At 34.2% G+C, this 20,072-nt stretch overlaps 1 long non-coding RNA gene across 1 annotated transcript in view; it reads left to right on the forward strand.

The window, feature by feature from the left end:
- The window catches only part of LOC121110850, a 60,378-nt gene that overhangs the window by 18,761 nt on the left and 21,545 nt on the right, over window positions 1–20,072 (forward strand). Inside the window, exons 4-6 of the long non-coding RNA XR_006939358.1 lie at window positions 6,249–6,336; window positions 8,540–13,669; window positions 19,167–19,205. This is a non-coding gene — a long non-coding RNA (uncharacterized LOC121110850). The remainder of the gene's footprint in view (window positions 1–6,248; window positions 6,337–8,539; window positions 13,670–19,166; window positions 19,206–20,072) is intronic.

Consider the following 20,072-nt stretch of genomic DNA (forward strand, 5'->3'; position numbering starts at 1 on the left):
TTGTTATAAGTTGTTGTAAGTCTGCGTCACTGCATCACTGAGAGGGGATATTTAAAGGGTAGTAAAGTCTATAAGCAGTTCTGAGTTTGAAAACAAATAAATTGAAGAGGTTTCATGAATTCTCAGCAGTCCTAGGGTCCTTAGAGAATTACTTCTAATAGCAAACTGGGTTGATGATGAATGTCATAAAACTGGAAGATGTTTCCCGAACATCTAATGTAGAGTAGAACATATTTTGCTAGCCAGATTCAAAAGTAGGATGTCTGTAGGATTATTATAATTAATGAAAAATCACTATTTTTTTTTAACTGTACAAGTGCTCAAATTAAAAGCTGAAATGCATGGCCGTACTGTGATAGACTTCAGTGAGAGTTGGGTCAAACCCTGCATTCTATAATGTTCCTTTTTTTCTTGTGGGGGGTTGTGATTTTCATTTTACCTGCTAAGTGTATATGTTTTGGTCTACTTTCAGAGAAACTGAAAATGCAATTAGGATTTGGATCAGTTTGAAATGCACATCTGCTCTAATACAGAGCTGCAGTTAATGCTTGTTCTCATGCTATTTCAGTTGTAGAGACTTTGGATACTTTAATTCATAGAATCACAGAATGGTTTGGGTTGGAAGGGATCTCAAAGGACATCTAGTTCCAAACCCCCTGCCATAGGCAGGGACACCTCCTACCAGATTAGGCTCCCCAGGTTCCCATTCAACCTGACCTTGAATACCTCTAGAGATCCCCATCTCTGGGGATCCACAGCTTCTCTGGGCAGCCTGTGCCAATGCCTCACCACTCTCATCATGAAGAATTTCTTCTGAATATCTAATCTAAACCTCCCTCTTGCAGCTTAAAGCCATTACGTCTTGTCCTATCACCATACGACATCTCCAGCTTTCTTGTAGGCCTTGCAGGTACTAGAAGGCCTATGAACTGAGTGTGCAGGAAAAAATAATCCTGTAGGTTAAAGTGAGGATGAACTGATTCTAGATGACAGTTATGTTGCTGACATACAGAGAAAGGAAAGGCTGTGTGAGGGTAGCTTTATTTAAAGTGATCTTAAAGTACTGTAGTTTTCCAACTGATAGTTTATAAACAGAACCTTTTTTCCTAGCCATATATGATTCTAACTTGTTCTGTGCTGTTCTTAATTTAGACTACTGTAGTGAGGTACTGAAGCCAGATCAAATACCTTGTTATGCTGAGAAAATCTGTCTTCCATCATTTTCTTTGTTGTGAAAGACTTTGTTTATTCAATGTTTAATTTACTATTCTCTAGGTGACCTAAAAGTCATGTATTTTTATTTTTTTTAGTGAAAATGATGTGTAAATTAAAATCAGAGTTATCTGTATGTGACTATTTTAATCCTGTGTTTAATTCCACTTTTTCCCCATCTGGAAAACTTGCAGGAGATAAGTGCTGAAATCAGTCTAGGTCTATTTGTTTTAATTGTTTCAACTTAAGCCCACCAAAATCCAATGGAAAGAAGGTGAGAGAAAGAAATCCATGGAATGGAACATTGATTCATGTAATGGAACACCTCTCCTATGAGGATAGGCTGAGAGAGCTGGGGCTCCTCAGCCTGGAGAAGAGAAGGCTGTGAGGTGACCTGATAGCAGCCTTTCAGTATCTAAAGGGGAACTACACGGAAGAAGGGAACAGAATTTTTGGCAGGGTCTGTGGTGATAGAACGAGGGGAAAAGGCTTCAAGCTCAGGGAGGGTAGATTTAGGTTAAATATAAGGAAAACTTTTACAGTGAGGGTGGCAAGGCACTTGAACAGGTTACCTAGTGTTGAGGTTGATACCCCATCCTTGGAGACTTTCAAGGCAAGGCTGGATAAGGCCCTTGGCAACTTAGTTTATCTGTGGTGTCCCTCACTGTAAATTTTTTTTCTTGTATCTGGCTTAAATCTGCCCTCTTTGAACTTGAACTTAGTGGGAAAGGTTTGGAGATGGCTTCTCTCTGGTCAAACAGAGTATTCTAACAGTTATATGGAGGTTGAAAGGTTGAGAAATAGATATTTTAGAGAGAATAATCATGTTACTCTGAGAACTGTGCAATGCCCTTAAGTACTGTTGGTGGTAATGATGAGTTATATATCTTATAGCACTGCAAACTGGCGCATGAGTCACTTAGAACTCGTCCACAGTCATTAGAACTGTCTTATACGATGAAATAGGTCTGATTTTAGTGACTTTTTTGTTGACTTAAGAGGCCTGAAAGAAGGACGTTTTTTTATAGTTCTTATCAGGTTTACACTGAGTTTTCAATCAAATTATAGAGAACTCACTTTACTTGTTGGCTTGCTATACTTGCAGTAGCTGTGTCCAGAGCAGGTTGTAATATTAAACATCTTGATTAAACAGAAATAAAAGTTGAGGTCTTTAAAAAAGTATTGAAACAGTTTAGATATGATTTCTCTGTACTCAATACCTTAACTTACTTAACTGTACTTAGCTGTAAGCAATCCTCTTGATAATAATAATAAAAAAGTTTTAGATTAATAACAACACTGAATGCTGCTGAGAAAATAACTCCAGTGATTTTCTTATATTTTTCATTTTTCTTGGTATTTATACTTCACATTTTACTTATATTGTTCTAATAATTTGTTTTATTAACACCCCTTTTCCCTACTAATCTTTATTCTGAAAATTAGCTTATTGATTTTCTTATCTGTAACTAAGAAAAGTGCCATTATTAATTCAGCTACTGGGAGATATACAAGTGGTGGTATAACTAAGTTGTAAGTCACAAGTTAGGCATGAATCAGATTCATAACTGCCTTATTCTAATTTTACACTGATGTACCTTCTCTGACTTTAGCACGATGAACTGGATTCACATGAAGAGGGATTTTTCCACATTTTATCTAACCATTTACTCTGCCTTCCCTGTATTTAGGAAAACTGCACTAAATTTAGTGACCCTTTTTAAGTTTAAAAAGATAGGAAGGAACCTGCTCAAATGATTCTAAGTAGATTTCTTGTGTTTGTCTGGTCCGTACTCTCTTCAACTATGATGGTTAATTTTGGTGTGACTAGACACTGAATAACACCCTCAAGGAACAGGAGACTTTACGAGCAGCAAACACTGCCTCTGTTTCTAGTCATTTTTCTTTTAATTGAATGTACACTTTTACCTGTTCTATAGGCTTGAAAAATGGAAAAAGTGCTTCAATCTGCTGAAAAACATTTGAAAGATATGAGCAATTTTGTCTGCCACAATTAGAATATTTTTATGCTGATTGCTACTCTATGTTGATTTATTGGATGTTATTCCTGGAAGCAACTTCCCCAGCAGTGAGATAATGACAGTAACAGCCAATACAGATCACCTAATACTGTTACATCATTCCTCACATTAATTTCACGCATACAGTAATGTTTCTGATAAACATGGCTACCCTCTAGCTCTGCATAAGTCATGTCTTTACTGATGTTAATTATAGGATGTTTTGGAGAAAAAGTACTGTACATCTTTCTTAGCTCTTTATCCCACTGCAATGTATCATTGAACTCTTTTATAATGTTATTTACTATGTTATGTGAAGTCTGTGGCTCTTATGAACAGCTTTAAAGTATTTATATTTTATTTATACATTTTTACTTTTGTTCTTTTTTCACTTGGCTATGTCCTATTTTAAATAATCTGGGGAAAAAATACTGCTTGTTGTAAAACCCAAAGGAATTCAGGACCATTTAGCCTTTTTTCCCCCTGTTATGTTTCATCAGATTTTAGTTCTGTCCCAGTGAGCAAGAATTTCATAGATTAAAACAGCAATTGATTTTTTTTTATCTTTTATTTGGATTTATCCGTTCCACTGAAATACATTAGGTGTTTCCAAAGAAAATAATAAATTATAGACAAAGCAAAAGTTAAAATTAGATCTGACTGTGGTATAATGCCCAAAGGAAACTGTTTGGAAAGGTTACAAGCTGTCAAAAAACAATTTGTATGGTTAAAAGCCACACAGTTAGATGCTGCTAATGGAGTATCTGTAATGATTATTTAGGCATCGGTTGCTTATTATGTCTTTGAGGCAGCTATTCACTGTGCTACTTTGGAGGCTATAAACACCTGTAATTCAGTACCTATTATACAGAAGAAGTGTGTGCAAGAATGCATTGTACCACATCAAACAAACCTCTCCTCACTATTCTCTAGATTTTTAATCATTTTTTTCCTCTTGGAGTTATGGTTGATGCTGATTGTGAGAATAAAGGCTAGTTACTGTAGTGAAAGGATCATAAAGTCAATCATGCGGATAAAATTACTTGGCAATTCAGCCAGCTGGTCTCTATTTGGCTCCACTTCAGTTCATTAGTTTATGGGGAGCACTCACTCCACATTTAAAGAAAGCAAAACTGCATAAAGACTGGTTTGTAATTAATTGCAGCTTTATGTATAGAAATAAAATTGTGAAGTGTATGTGCCCACTGGGCACTGATTCTTTTTATTAACTTTTGTATGTTTATTTTAAAAATAACTTTATTTTGTGTTTACAGCCTGATCTAGACACAGGTAGTGTACTCAGTATACCTCCTTTTCTTTAAAATGGCATGTAGTACTTAAAGAGTTTTCAAATCACAATACTTGCTAGAAGACAAGACAACTTTAAGCAATTTAGGAGCTTTTTGAGAGTGGCTTCATAGTGCTGGCGTTCTGTGCCAGTGCTTTCATGCAGGTGATGAGGTGACAGTGTGTAAATGTAAGCATATGTTTGAAGTCCTGTACATCATAAGCATATTGTGGTTTGCTTGCTTTGTAAGAGTTAATTATCTAATGTTAATTGCTATTGTGTTTAACAGTGCCAGAAATAATAAATATACTATTCTTCTAGTTTGGAAGCCTTTTATAAACAGCACATAAAAGCAGCAAGAGAATTAGGGATTTTATACATTTCTAATCCCCTAACAGGATATCCACAATGAACCCAAATTACTCCCAGATCCTTTCAGGTCTAACTGGAGAAGCCAAAGAGGCCATTTACTTTAGCAGTTACCTTGCATGGCTAACGAAATAAATATATTATTAAAAATTTGTCAGAAATACATTTGTAACAAACACATGTAACTATTGAAAGGAGCTTGTTGCTTATAAGGCCAGACCAAACACCTATATATTAGCTGACCACAGAGCAGTGGGCTTTTTTCAGAAGTATTCTACAAGCAGGAGATAATCTGTGAAGGGGGATAGTGAGTACTGGGTAGAAATAACTCTGGGTTATCCTACCTATTAAAGGTTTTTGAAATGAGGATTTGTAAGAAATTTGAGAGATTCAAAATCTGTTTCAATGTTTTTCAATGTTTAATTAGGTCAAAGTAGACTCTAAAACACTGAAATTCTCTACATTTCCATTGTTCCAAAGGAAATAGTCCTGTGTATATTATTATCTTGGGAGGTCGTGATACATGCTTGTCTAAATCACAGAATCACAGAATTGTTGAGGTTGGTAGGGTCCTCCAAAGATCATTGAGTCCAACTCCCCTGCTAAAGCAGGTTCCCCACAGTAGGTTACATGGGAAATCAGCCAGGTGGGTTTTGGATATCTCCAGAGGAGGAGATTCCACAGTGTTCGTTGGCAGCCTTTTCCAGTGCTCCCTTACCCTCAAAGTAAAGATGTTTTTCCTTATGTTCATATGGAGCAGTCTGTGTTCCCATTCATGCCCATTTCCATTTGTCCTGACTCTGGGCACTGCTGAAAAGAGCCTGGCCCCATCCACCTGACTCGCCCTGAAAATATATTTATAAACATTGATAAGATTTAGCTGTGGAAAATATAGTAATTAACTTATTATCTCTGATTGTCCTCTCATTACCAGGAGTGCATTTCTTTAGTTGATGAGCATTTCTGTCAACTTTGTATAGCAAATATTACTGGCATAAATGGCAATTTATTTTTGACAATCTTAACAATTATAATTGAATCTGTTTCTTTTTTTTATCATCTTTAATAGGCAGATGTTATCAAAGCAGAAAAGAATGAAAGAATTAGTAATGTCAGTATTGTCTAAAGAGTACTGGAATTTCAGACTTGAGAGGAATTAAACTGAGATGGCCTTGTTTAATACTGCAAAGTTACAACAGTCTATGCAAAGCTTAATATTGACTCTACTGCAAATACATCTAACAGGAAGTAAATCTTTTGCTTTAATATTGAGCAACTGCACAAAACACTGAGTAATCATTAGCATAAAGAATGTGAACACAAGTGCCTATTCAAGTTTTTATTGTTATTTTTCATAGCTGAAGACATGAAAAATGGGATTGGTCCCTGGCTGAAGTCTGAACTATCGTGTATGAGAAATTATCGGACATTCCTAAGTATTCCAAAGTAACTTCTAAATGTTAAAATATATTCTTTCCAATCATTTACATAGAATTCCTATTTTTCAGGGATGGGAGGGGGGACATAGTTGGTGAAATTAGTTTAAGAAGTGGTCCTGGTAAAGCCCCTCATAATTTGTGCTTATAAATAGTGTATGCAAGGTACAGTGTAATAGTAACAGAAAAGAAATTCTACAGTTAGAGCTGCATCCTAAATGTACTTTAACCTAGTATGAATTACAGAGACCCAAAATACGATTTCTTTTATGGACCTATCGATCTTCAACACTGTAGAAACACTGTCTATTAGAAGAAACAGGCTGAAGTGATGCTATTAGATAGTGCATGGGAATGTTTAACTCCCTGTACAGTAGTTAACTGCTGTCATCTATTGCAGCTATTGACTGCTCAATTTCCTTAAGTTTATTACACATCTTCATTTCCTGAATGATCGGAGATCATTTAATTACAGAAAATGATTAACTAAAACATTTAGCAAGCACACCACCTCCATCTGTTTTATGAAGTTCTTAAAATAGAAATCAGCAATGTTTAAAATATGTATTCCTATATGAAATTCTTTAAAACAATTTTATTGGCAGAAATTTAATAAGGGAATCAATAATAGGTCCTAGTAACAGAGTGTGTGATCCCATATGTACAGGTTAAGTCAAAGTTACAAAGAACAGTTAGTTAGCACGCTGAGGAGTTTGAAATGATATTTTAGTTAACTAAAATATTGAAGTTTTCCTGGGAGATAAATTACAAGTATAACATATTGGTCTTCCATGCAATACTGAGGCATGTTTCCTTTAAATACTACTCCAAACAAGCATGTTGCTATAGCCATAGTAAAATTTTTATAGTCGATACTGAAGGGATCTTTGCAAGATAGGAATTATCTACATCTCTCTTTTGGTTTAAACCGTTGGAATTACTTAAGCCTAGAATCTATTTGATGTGGATTCTCTAATTTGGTAAGGTGTGTGGAATTAAATGTATTTGTTGGTGGCCAGAATAAGCAGAACTCTAAAACATGAAAGAACAACAACAACAAAACCTGAAAAAGCCAGCAGGTATTTCTCAGGATGAGATGGTTTTATTTAATTTGAGGATTTATGGTTTATGTTGGTTTTTCAATACAGCTGAGCAAAACAAATAACATTGCTAAAATTCACACAATTCATTTCCTGATACCATTAAGTTTATCTACAAAACTTTAAACTGTTCAACCATTATCCAAGCATAGCATGGAAAGCAGAAATAATGAGCCATAAGCATCACTGCTGCTTAAGCCAACAACAAATCATTCTCAGTCTTAGGCTTTCTGCCGGTTGTTCAAGGACATTTGAAAACATGCAGCCAGAATTCATCCTCCTTCAGAGAGGAAAGTGACCCTTCTGCTGGAAATGTTACATTGTAGAAATCCTCCTTGATGTTAGGGATTACTTTTTATCATTAATAACTATTAAAATGTAAGAATAAGTTATTAATATAGTCTCCCATAATCAAAATTACATGTATACATTTAAAAATAATTCTTAAATGATGTAGGATGCATCCTCATTATGCACACCTACATTGTTTCTCTTTCAACAAAACACGAACTTTTCAAAATAACAGAAACTCCACATGCTATCTATTATGAATTGCCATATATTTTATTTATACAGAACAAACAATGTCTTGGATATACAAACAAATTATGAAAAGAACACCTGGTATGGGATTACACAACAAACCTCAACTTTGCTAATAACAGTTATTATATACTTAGGAATAAACTGCTTTAATTGCCTAGATATAGGGTGTTTCCCACATATTCAACAATTACTAAAATTTCTTGCTTCATATGAGGGTTTTCAGTGCTTCCACAGACTTCACCCTGTTGGCTTCCAAATTTTTTTCTCCTTCCCTAAAACGTATTCAGTCCATGTATCAGTATTTTCTGCCTGTAGAAAACTGACTGTATGCAAATTCTGTTAAATTTACCTGTATTAAATAGTTTATAACTGCAGCAATAGCTTCTGTTTTATTCACACTTTGAAAAAAGTAACAGGTCCTGGCAACCTGATACTTGAAATAAAACTCTGTTGGTTGCTGCTTCTGCAAACATTTACATTATGTTTTGTTCTGTTTTGTTTTCAGTGCAGGGGGGCTAGAGAATAGATCCTAATTTATAAACGATGCTCTCTTGTTGCTTTCTCCAGCCTTCCTTTCTCTATGACAGATTCTCCAGGCCTTTTGCGGCCCTTGGGTGGACTTACTGCAGGTGGTCTCTGTCTTTTTGGTAGTGTGGAGCCTACTGCTGGACACGGCACTCCAAATGCAGCCTCACCCATGCGGAGTAGCAGGGAAAGATCACCTCCTTCAACTTGCTGGTGATGCTCTTCCTAATGCAATCCAGGATGCCTTTCTTGCTGCAAGGGAACATTGCTAATTCGTGGTCAGCTTAGCGTCCACCAAGGGAAGCACAAAGGGAAAAGGACAAATTGTGGCATATATCGAGAAACCAGGTATTTCCTGCTCCATGACTGATGTTGCTGTTGTTGCGCCCACTAACAGTTTATCAAGATCAGAAACAAGGAAAAATAAAATTACCTGTCTTATAAATCACTTCTCTTTAGATCATATAATATCTTGACCAAATGAAGAAAATAGAAAAGTTTTGTGACAACAAAAGATTATGTATATTTATGGCTTACCTCTAAACACATTCAGTGTAATATCCTAGAATTTATTTAAAAACCTGGAAAATACGCTATAAGGTTTAATGCTTCTACCTGCTATATTATAAATAACTTTAGATCTGGGGGAGAAGAACTGATTGAAAAGACAGACTTCTTTATTAAGGTACAAAACTAGGAACTAATCTTGTGTTAGTTTCAGGCAGAATTTTAACTGTTGTGCTGAACTTACTTTTCTAGAATTAGGAAAAATTACAGTATACATAAAAAGAACTATTCTTAGCATGTAATATTATTATACATTTATTACCTGTAATGTTGATTAATATTATTAATGGCATGTTAATTCAATATATTTATATGTATTTTTTCTACAGTGTAAAACATTATTCATTTTAAGTCTTGGCTACTTAATACGTTTCAGTAGTTTAAGAGCACAGGGTTGAAGTGGAATCTAATAATATTTGTCTAACAAATGTAGAAATATAAGAATGAAGAATTATCTCAACAGTTTTTCAGTGTCCAGTATCTTGCTAGAAAGAATCATCAGTACCAAACGTAGGCACTTCATGACCTGTTTTGAAATACCATTTCTGTTTTTTCTAACTCTTCCTTCCTTTCCTTGTGATTGATTTGAACATTGCAGCAGGACTATGATAAAAATATTAGATAATTGCATGTGTCTATTGTGCAATTGCTTGGGTAATTTTTAGGGGGGGAGAGTTTATATAAGCAAAAAAAATGTGTTGGAACAGTTGATATGTTGATCTAATGGAAGGTGCCCCTGCCCATGGCAGTGGACTTGGAACTAGATAATCTTTAAAGGTTCTTCCCAGCTCAAACCATTTTACAATGACCATGAGGACTCATTACAGTGGAGGACATCTATATAGATTCATGCATATGGATAGCACTTGATTCAAATTGCTGCCATGTTAATGGACAGTGATTTAGGGGCAACACCCAGCTCATGTTACAAGTCAGAGCCTGTAGTCCTAATAATTGCATAGGTTAAGAAATACTCAACATTTTAATCCCAGATGGTTGTATTTTGTCTACTTGGAGAGTTATCATGCACAATCTGCCACAGGCTCTTCTGTTAGTAATGCTGATCAAACACATTATGTCACATTCTATTTCTTGTTTATTTAGTGCTTTTTTAAACATGTAAGAATGGTAGCAGAATCCAGTTGGGGAGTGCACTGTTTAAGGAGTGTACATATAGTACTTCTGCTGTGGTTTAACCTGGCAGGTGGCTGAGAACCACACTGTTGTTCACTTACTCTCCCCCACCCCACTCCCAGTGCAATTGGATAGAGAATCAGAAAAGAACAAAGTAGAACTTGTGGGCTGAGATAAAAACTATTTACTAAAACATAAAAAGAAAGAGGAAAAAAGGATAATTATATATTCACAAAACAAATAATGCACAAGCAATTGCTCACCACCCACCAAGATGCCCAATCAGTCCAAGCAGTGGCCTATCCTGGCCAGTTGCCCCCCACTTTCAATTTATTTTATGTGACACCACATGGTATGGAATATCTTTTTAACCAGGTTGGATCAGCTGTCCTGGTTCTGTCCCCTCCCAGCAGCTTGCACTCCCTCAATCCCCCTAACTGGCGGGACGGTACAAGAAGCTGAGAAACTGAAAGGTCCTACATTGTTTTTCTCCTAAAACCAAAGCATAGCATCATACCAAACACTATGAAGGAAAAATCAAGTTCTTCCCAGCCTAAACAAGAACAACTTAACATATAGGAAGCCATTTATTATTACGCTAATATAAACAACGTCTAGGAGAGTTTGAAAAAGCTATGAGCAATACACTTTTGAGACAGGGCACAGTGGGATAACTGGGTAGCAGGAGCTTTAGGCAATTGAGCAGTGATTACTAGACTTTTTTTTTATTTTTATTTTTTAAGAACTAAATTAAGGTAAAAATTTAAACAAAGGGCATGAGCACAGCATGCCTTATGTTGAAGACTTACATATTCTATTTGTGTAAAACCTGGAGGAGCTTCTGTTTTTACTGTTGCTTTTCTACATCTTGTATCAAAAATGTTCATAAGTTAATATGAGACTATAATGTAAAGTTTATGCAATTAAAGACCGTAAGAGAGTTTATAGACCATTCATCATTGGATACGGGTCATAAACTGTGAGTTTCAGAAAATAAGAAAGGAATTTCATTTGTAGTTCACTGTTGCCTGAAGCCTACCTAATGAAATCTTTCTTAGTCATAGAACTAACAGTGTATCTAGCTGAAAAGCATTGAATATTCACTGAGTCTATTAAACTTGAAAAAGTAGAATAAAATCTTGCATACTCATAGGGTTTTTTGTTGGGTTCACTTCAACCAAAATTAGACAGCTCTTGTTCATTTAGTACATTCAACAGGAGTTGAACCTTTAAGATTCCACGCTGTCAGCTCCCATCATTTCATATGACAGCTGACTGAGTGTACTGAGTAATGTACCCAGGCCATACTAAGTGGAAAGCTGCTAATGAATACAATTGGTTTTTTAAACCAAAGGAAAAGAAACACGTTAACCAGTGCTTTGTGGATATGTGGATTCTGTTGGTCTTGTTTTGTCGTACCTATGTAGCAGCATACAGCGCTGATATGAAGAGATCTGTAGATTTCCTTAGAAATAATGTATCTTGTTCTTTTCTAACTTTACTATACTATATAATATTTTCTCAAAAACTAAATACATGTTGAAGAGATACATTTTTAAGGCAATAAAAAACTCAATTTCATACCAAAGTCCTTTAAAGACTAGGGGAAAAAATAATGTTTAAAAGGAAAGGCTGATGCTACTTACGCAGGATGCTGAAATATTACTTGCATGAAGCTTTTAGAATGTTACAAACCATGCAAGAAGAGTATAATACCATCTGTTATTTTTAAACATGCTATATGATTTCAGGTAGAATTAGAGTCAGGGTTCTGATTGGAGAACAGCAAAAATGTAAAGTTTTGCTGATAGATTTCAGGCTTACCAGCTATGGTCTTCAAATTTACTCTCCTATTCTTCAAAGACTCATTAAACTTGATAGTCTCAAACACTTTCAGTAAAGTTTCTATTTGAGCAGATGAATAGATGTAGATTGTTGGTTTGGTATAGTGTAGAAGTTGTTGGAATAGGTTCAAATCTCTGCTTTGAAATTGAAATCTCTAATCCCCTGAAAATTCAAAATGGTTTCCGTAGGCCCAGTTTCTGCTAACTACTGCTATCTGAAAGAAATCCTATTTAATTTTAGACATGTTTCTGTTCCTTTTTCCATTCACGTTGGGTGGTTTACTGGATAACAGCTGGCTTATAATTCTGGACATTATAACAGTAACTTCTGGTTATGGATAAAAAAATCAAAGAGGAATTTGCAAAGGAAAGACTCCTTTCCTTTTGTTGTTATGAAAAAACCTGGTGAGATTTTGAAGTAATCTGGAAACTGCCTATTGCATTTACTTTGAAATCTCTGCAAGTCCACTTTTTGTACCCCAGTGTTATTAATGTGGAAATGCTCGATTTATGTTAAACTCTAAAATTACATGTTGGGAAAAAAGAATATTAACTATTACCTTTGAAGTTTACATGTTTGTTTAGTGTGCTGGTGACTCTCTTATGTTATTATATGTTATTGTATATATAACACGTTATATATGTAGTATGTTATGATATATAATAAGTTATTTCAAATATTTTCAATGAAAATACTTGAAATAACATCTAGAATCAGTTTTTCTAAAATACACATTACCTTAATGGGCAGAAAGTTTAATATGTTAAACATTACTTTCATTTTCAAAACAAACAAACAAACAAGCACATCATTTTTAGTGTTTCTTTTCCTTATTTAAAATCTCTTAGAGTTTAAATACATTGTGAAATTTCATACAAAACAAAATTCTTGTAGTCTAGATGTGTATATCTCTTTCTCATAAAATCAAGCTTATCCCTTACATTCACTTGGCTTTCCGAGTTGTACTTAAAGATCAAAAACATATGTTGTTCCAGGTGTGCTTGTGAGCAGGCACCACTGATGGGGCTTTATGTAAAGAGATAAAAATTCTGTACATGAGCTGTCACAAACTGTTTGGCTGAACAAAGTCATTGTTACTAAAGCACTGCTGATACTCTTAAATGGAAATGCAATGAGAAACACTTGTGTGAAAACTAGATTAGTAGAATTGAAAGTCATCATGGATTCTAGGTCAGAAGTAAATAAATAAGATTGTTCATGGAAGGTCAAATAGTATGCATGTTCTCAGGGGGTGATGAAAATTTCTGCAGAGTATAGAAACAGGTGTGATTGTTATACAGCAGGAGAATGGAGAGCTTGCTGTAACCAGAACATTTAAAATTCTGCTGTCAAAAATATTGTACAAGAAAGATATAAGATTATGCTTATTACTACTAATTTATGAGCGTAAATATGTTGAAGAGCTAGGAATGCAGAGAAAATATTCTACAATTTTGCCTTAATATTTATAAGCCCTAAAGTGCACAAGAGTATACTGTCCAAACAGGTTCAATGATAGCACTGTGCATTTCATTCTCTTTTTCACTAAGCCCATGTAGAGAATGGACATGAACCACACCATGGAGATTGGACATGTACTGTTTGACTAGAACATGAATTCATCAGGTAGGGCAATGTGTCTCTTCTCCTCTCTCCTTTCATACTTCCACACCTATAGCGCTTCCTTTGTGTGATGAGTTAATCCTGACAGACTTTATGGAAAACACTCTTCAGAAGACCTATTTAAATGAAGAGGGTGAATGATTACTGTATGAAAACAGAATACAGTAGCAAAATACAGTTTGGGATTTGATAAAAGATATCTCTAGTTCTGTGTAATTTGGCCATGGCTGATCTAGCAAAATAAAGAGATTAGGAAAAGTGAGAATCGCTGAAAGACGAAATACTGAGGTCCTTAATTAAACCATGCAGAGATAGTCTATTCAATCTAAAGTTTAAACAGAGGCATATGGTAAAGATCAGTTCACTATTGGGACCGACAACTGGGCTTTGTTCTGTTAACTCCAGCAGCAGCAGCAGGAAGAAAGAGAGGAAATAACAAATGCAGACATACTATAAACAAGCCCGGGGAATTACAGGGGGCTAAGCTGTAAGAGTATGCTAAATTACACCTATACATAAACCTTCTTTGTTTTCTTGCTGCAAAGGAGGATATCTAAACGTTTATAAATAAACATGGGAAAACCTCAGACTTACATTACTACTAGAATGAAGAATCATTTTATTTAGCTGGAAACTCCTGATAAATTGAATCTTTGCTGGAAACTCCTGATAAATTGAATCAGTTGAACTTCTGAATGAGACACCTGTGTGCTAGCATTTGTTTGGGTTTTGGGATGCTTTAAATAGTAATTGTGTGAGATTTACATAGACGGAATTCTAATACAAATTAATTACATATAGAATTTGTGCCAAAGATAGGTGACATGCATCTTTGTGTTTGTGCCAGAGCTGCCTATTGCTAGCTGTGTGAATCAGGTAGAAAGCTTTTTATCCAATAAAGAGTACACTATTATTTATCACTATATTTTCCTACGTAGTGTCTTTTCTGTCTTCTGTATTGAAAATGCATCTATATGTTTGCAAACATACTGTATTCTGCTGCAGTTGTTTGCTAATTTATCTTCCACAATGGAAATATTTCAGTTTGGCTTTTTTCAGTGAGCGATTTGCCAATACACATGTACATTCTTGGATGTAAAATAGAAGCAAAATATTTTCTCCACATCTTTTAAAAATCATTTTCCCCTACAAATACTATGCTGTTCTCCTTGATGTGCCATGAACATCTCAATGCAATGAATACTGAAAGCAAGCAATGTAGCTGGATTATCCTGCATGATCAAATCTTATGCCAACTTCACTACTGTAACTTTCCTGTTCCAGAAGGAGAGCCAATAAAGTGAGAATCAAGCTGAATCTTTCCTTTTAAAGGAGGATATTTCTTGATCTTTCATTTTTTACCATTAATGTTCTATCCTAATCCCTGCTTCCGCTCCCCACCTTGCCTTTCATATGATAGGGTAACAGAATGTAATTTTAACCCAGTAGCTGTTCCTGACAGCCTATTCTTTTTTCCTTTACAGCAATGCCAATCAAAACTGCAGTACTTGCACCAGTACATTTACTCCAATGTCACAAATTACTATGATGAATGCAGAGAATTTTTTTTCACTGACTAGCTCTGATGCTTGTTTTTACAAGTATTTTCATTATATATCTACACTACCATACTATTACATGCAGTAACCAGTATTCTGAATCCAGAAGCTGATGTGGAATTACTAGGTGGAAATGAGTAGGACCTAAAATTTTGAATCTGATCCCACTCTAAAAGACTTCATGCTGAAAATCTGAAATGTAGGAATAGTAAATTAGACATTGAAGTTTGTACTCTTTACATTTAAAACAGACGAAAGGCAGTTTGCAGCCACCCTGTAGCACTTATTTACCCACAATATTACTGAGTCTAGAAGCTTTTTAAAGTTCAGAGACAGATGATAAACATACAGAGATGCTCAATACTTTTTCAGTTAGCCAAGTTAGAATTTCTGAAAAGGGTGTGCAAACGCACACACACACATACACACACAAAGAGGTTTTAGAAGAAAAGTTATTAAATTTTGGGTAAAACAAAACAAAACACAGCAAACCCCACAAAAATATAAGAATTCAGTAATAGCTGGTTATGCCATCATTTTGCATTACAGAAAATCTTATTTCCTTTTAGGACAATGGAAATGGCCATTTTATATTACAAGGTACTTCTAGACAAGTCCTGAAATGATAAATACAGCATTTCTTACACAAGTGAACCAGAAGTGTATCACAAAGAAGTGCTGCAGTTGCTATTAAGCATTTACCAAAGATATTTGACTGTAATATGTTGTTTCAGCAGCTCTGAAGAAAATCATTTCTGGCATGAAGAGCTGGGTGTCACATCAGAAACAAATATTTGACGTTTTCTTGTTTCCATCATGCCTTGTCAATATAGTTTTATAAACATCTATGAAGTTTTGCACGCAGAAAGGATAAAAAGGAACAGTAATGACAGAGTATTCACTGAATGGATGTCATGTGCTAGAATTTCTACTGGATTGTAATTGGAAGACTTTACCAATAAGAAATCATGTTATAAAATTGATTTTTATCTCAGCATTGTTAATGATAAAATTATACTGTGTCAATATATTTTATACTTTATTGCAGCAAAAGTAACAGCTTTAGTATTAAAATGTGCCTCTTTTTATACTGCCAAGCAATAATTTAAAATACATTTTTGAAGTTTATTTCATTATTTAATACCTCACATTTTGCTAGAAGTAAGTTGCTGATATTATAATGGAATTTGTCCTCTTCTTATTTTATCCTGGAAGCTACTTAATGCTTGTTCCGTATTTCATAGATGTACCAACTTAAAATTATTAAGAAAACAGAAAAAGAGTTACCATTTTTGGTACAAGGAGATCTTAAGGGACTTTTGATATTACTTTTGCAGTTATTTCAACATCCATTTATTTATCCTACCTTCACCATACTTTTTTTTTAATGTTTTTGCAATCATTACATATATTGTGATATAAATGGTTTTGTGTTATGAATTGCCTCTTGAGAAATTCTAAAACCTTTTTTTTTGCCTAAGCAAATTTCCCACCATTCTATCAGAATGCATGTAGTTCTCATTACAGAATATTGACAGATCTGACAAAGAAAAAAGTATTGTATATATGAAAGCAACTGAACAATAATATAAATTGTTCTCCTTCTATTTTCTCTATATTATGTTATCACAAATAATAAAGATTTAAGAATAGATTTGCTGAAGTTTCTGTAGAAATTCCAGTAATATTTTCTGGTTTTAGATCTTTTTACTTCAAGCTATAGAGGTGAGGTATTTTTGATGTGTAGATGATGAATTCAATTCAGTGTGGGTTTGTAGCAATTAAATAGTGTATTTAGTATTTTAAATTTTCTAAAGAAAGTCTTTATATTTGAAGCAGGCATCAAAAGAAGTTTCAAATAGATCAATCACTTCTGTTAGCCCAGTGCATGCCATAGTGTTGGTTAAATTAAAAATTAAGGAAAAAAAATACAACTATAGAAAACTATAGAAAAAAACCCTAGCTAGCAATATGTTTTAAATATTTTGTACATGTATATGCGTATGTATATGTCTGTGTATATGTATGTAACATATATACTGACGTATGCATATGTGTTACATTATGGCATTCTGACAAAATTGTCAAACGTTTGGCTTGGAGTATCTTGAATGGGCCCTACCAAAAGGTCAGTAAAAAATTCCACTCTTACCTGTCTTTCTTCTATGAATATTACTACTATTTCAAAAAAAAAAAAAAAAAAAAAAGTATAACACAATCTTATGGTCAACAGTGATAAGGGATATCACAGTATTTTATTCACATACGCATACACATGCATCATTAAAAACATTTTTTTTTTTTAACCAAAGGATTTGGAGAGAGCACTTGCAATCTAAACCATTTAATTTTTTCAAAATTCAAAATTCAAAATAGGAAACACAAAATTCAAAATTTCAAACATTTTTGCCATCTGTTTTTACTTCTTTTCACCACTCTAGCTTCATTTTATATCAACATCTGTTTCATCTTTTTGAAAAGTGTTTTTTATGCATGTAGGGATGTTGAAATAATATTAATAATGAACAGTTTAAGTTGTGTCATAGAAGGAAACTTACTGAAGGATAAGGAATAAATATAACAAGTATGTTGAACGAGGCTGGTTGTTGAAACATGCTGTTGTAATAGACCCCATGATATTTAGATTCTTTATTAGTTTAATGATCATTGGCAATATATATGTATCTTCAGGTGGAGGAATCATGATTTTTTAATATATCTGATTTTTATATTCTGATTTATGAGGAAGATATTTTCTCAATGGTTAGAGAATTATTTTTTCCTGTATTTGGCTTTATTGCAAGTCTGGCAATGACTTCAATGACAGATTGATATTTTTATGTCACTCTCTTAGTCTTGGCTGAAGCTGAGTTTCTATTAAGCTCACAGATCCAATTGCTCTTTCCTTAAAGGTTTGTTTAAAAATTGGTCTTCTGTCTCGGTGATACTCATACTTCCCAAAAATTGAGAATATTTATTATACTCATAGCAGATTTCTGAATATTAAAAGATTTATAGTCCATCATAAAATGTGTCTGCTGGAAAGTTTTTGAATTTTTAACAGAAAAATGTTACTGCCAAAATGACTAGTAAAAAATATTTTCTGTTTCTAGGGTTTTCAGTTTGAATATAGAAATGCTATTTCTGTTGTCTTATGTGGCCAGTTTTATGTATTCATTTATTTTCAGAACCATGTATTTCCAGATAAATTTATCAGGGTAAATAAATATCTTGAATGCTTAAAAATGTTCATGCTTTCCTTGAAGAAAAAAAAAAAAAAAAAAAAAAAAACACAAAAAACTTTGACTCAGTACAACAGCGCAGCTTTACCAGATTTAGGAGCATACATTAAATAGTATAGACCTGTTACAGCAGGAGGGAAAACATGAAGGGTAAGATAGAATCTGTAATACTAATCTTGAGAACCTTGAGTGGAATGGACAAGCACCAAGATCATGTTTATCAAATGGTTGATGAATGACCAATTTAAAGAGTAAAGAATGAAATGGAAATGATCCTCTGGACAAAGTGCAACATCTGCTTTTAGTCATGTCAGTATGAATCCAGGAGAATTTTGGTAACTGATTTGAATGAACTAAGTTGACAGCGCATTGGTGCATTGGTGCTGTGGGGTGAACGTTTCTATTTTGTGGAACTTTCTGATCCAGAGGAAAAGAAATAAGTTACACAAATAAGAGTATTTTTTTTTTTAGCTGATATACTTAAGTGCTTAAATAGTTTATGTGTATATATATCTTATACAGAGCAAACTGATATTTGGTGAACAATAGTTTGATTTTTTCTAGTAGATCATGTGTCTTTCTAGGAGGCAGTATATTGAAGGAATTCACAAATCAAAATTCAAGATGCAACAAGACCTGTACTATGGACACAAATCACAAATACCTGCAAATTGCTCAACCTCCTTTTCTCTCTCATAGATTGCCAGTGTGTGAAAGAAAAAGGCAAACATTAATTAGGTAAGAAATCATTCAGTGTATCTCAGCTAACTGTAAAGAGATCTATAATGTTTTCCAGTAAATCTCAGAGCTATGGTCAAGAAGCTAATATTACTGGTCTACTAATGAGATACTTTTTTCTCATAGTATAGTTGAAAGCATGTTCATTTTATTTTTATAATTTTATATGTTTCTATTCTTGTAGATTTACTTCTGTAGGTCAATGTGTGTGTCTATTATATAAAAATATTTTTGAAATTTTTGGCGTTTATTCAGAGCCTGGGTAGATCACCAGTGATGCATGTGTCAGTGGTTGACAGCTACTCCATTGGAGCATTGTTTCATGGGGAATGGAACTCAGTGCTCCTTAGTCATAACATTTTTCTCTATTAAATAGAGAACTCTCAAAGCCACTTCCTTATCCTGCTGTTTTGTATGAGAGATGTTAACCTATCATTACATTCTGCTTCTCTGTTAGCTGACGTGTATGGCAATTCTAAAGATTTCAACTCTATTAATGACTTTTTTAAAAATAGGTGGTAAATTATATATGAAGGGGTTAAATGACAGAACTAAGACTGCAATTTAATGCACCCAGAAGTTAAGAAATGACAGATTAGATTGCATAAGTAAGCTTCAATTAAGTCTTGTTACATATCTTTAATTATGGCTTGTACTATTATTCCATGAAATCTTTCCTCTTCAATGCCTAGAATGGATCTGATGTGTGAAAGAAGTAGGGCTACAAACAATTGTTTGTAGGACCCTTGATTCACCTGTTCTAAACTAGAAAAGCATGTAATTATTGAGTCAAGATACCTTGTAAATAAAAAGGCAGTTTCTGTTGCCAAGGCAATTTGATGCTGCTATAGAGATTTAAAGTTTAAT

Source organism: Gallus gallus, chromosome 5 (genome assembly GCF_016699485.2).
Source record: "Gallus gallus isolate bGalGal1 chromosome 5, bGalGal1.mat.broiler.GRCg7b, whole genome shotgun sequence".
Lineage (NCBI taxonomy): Eukaryota > Metazoa > Chordata > Aves > Galliformes > Phasianidae > Gallus > Gallus gallus.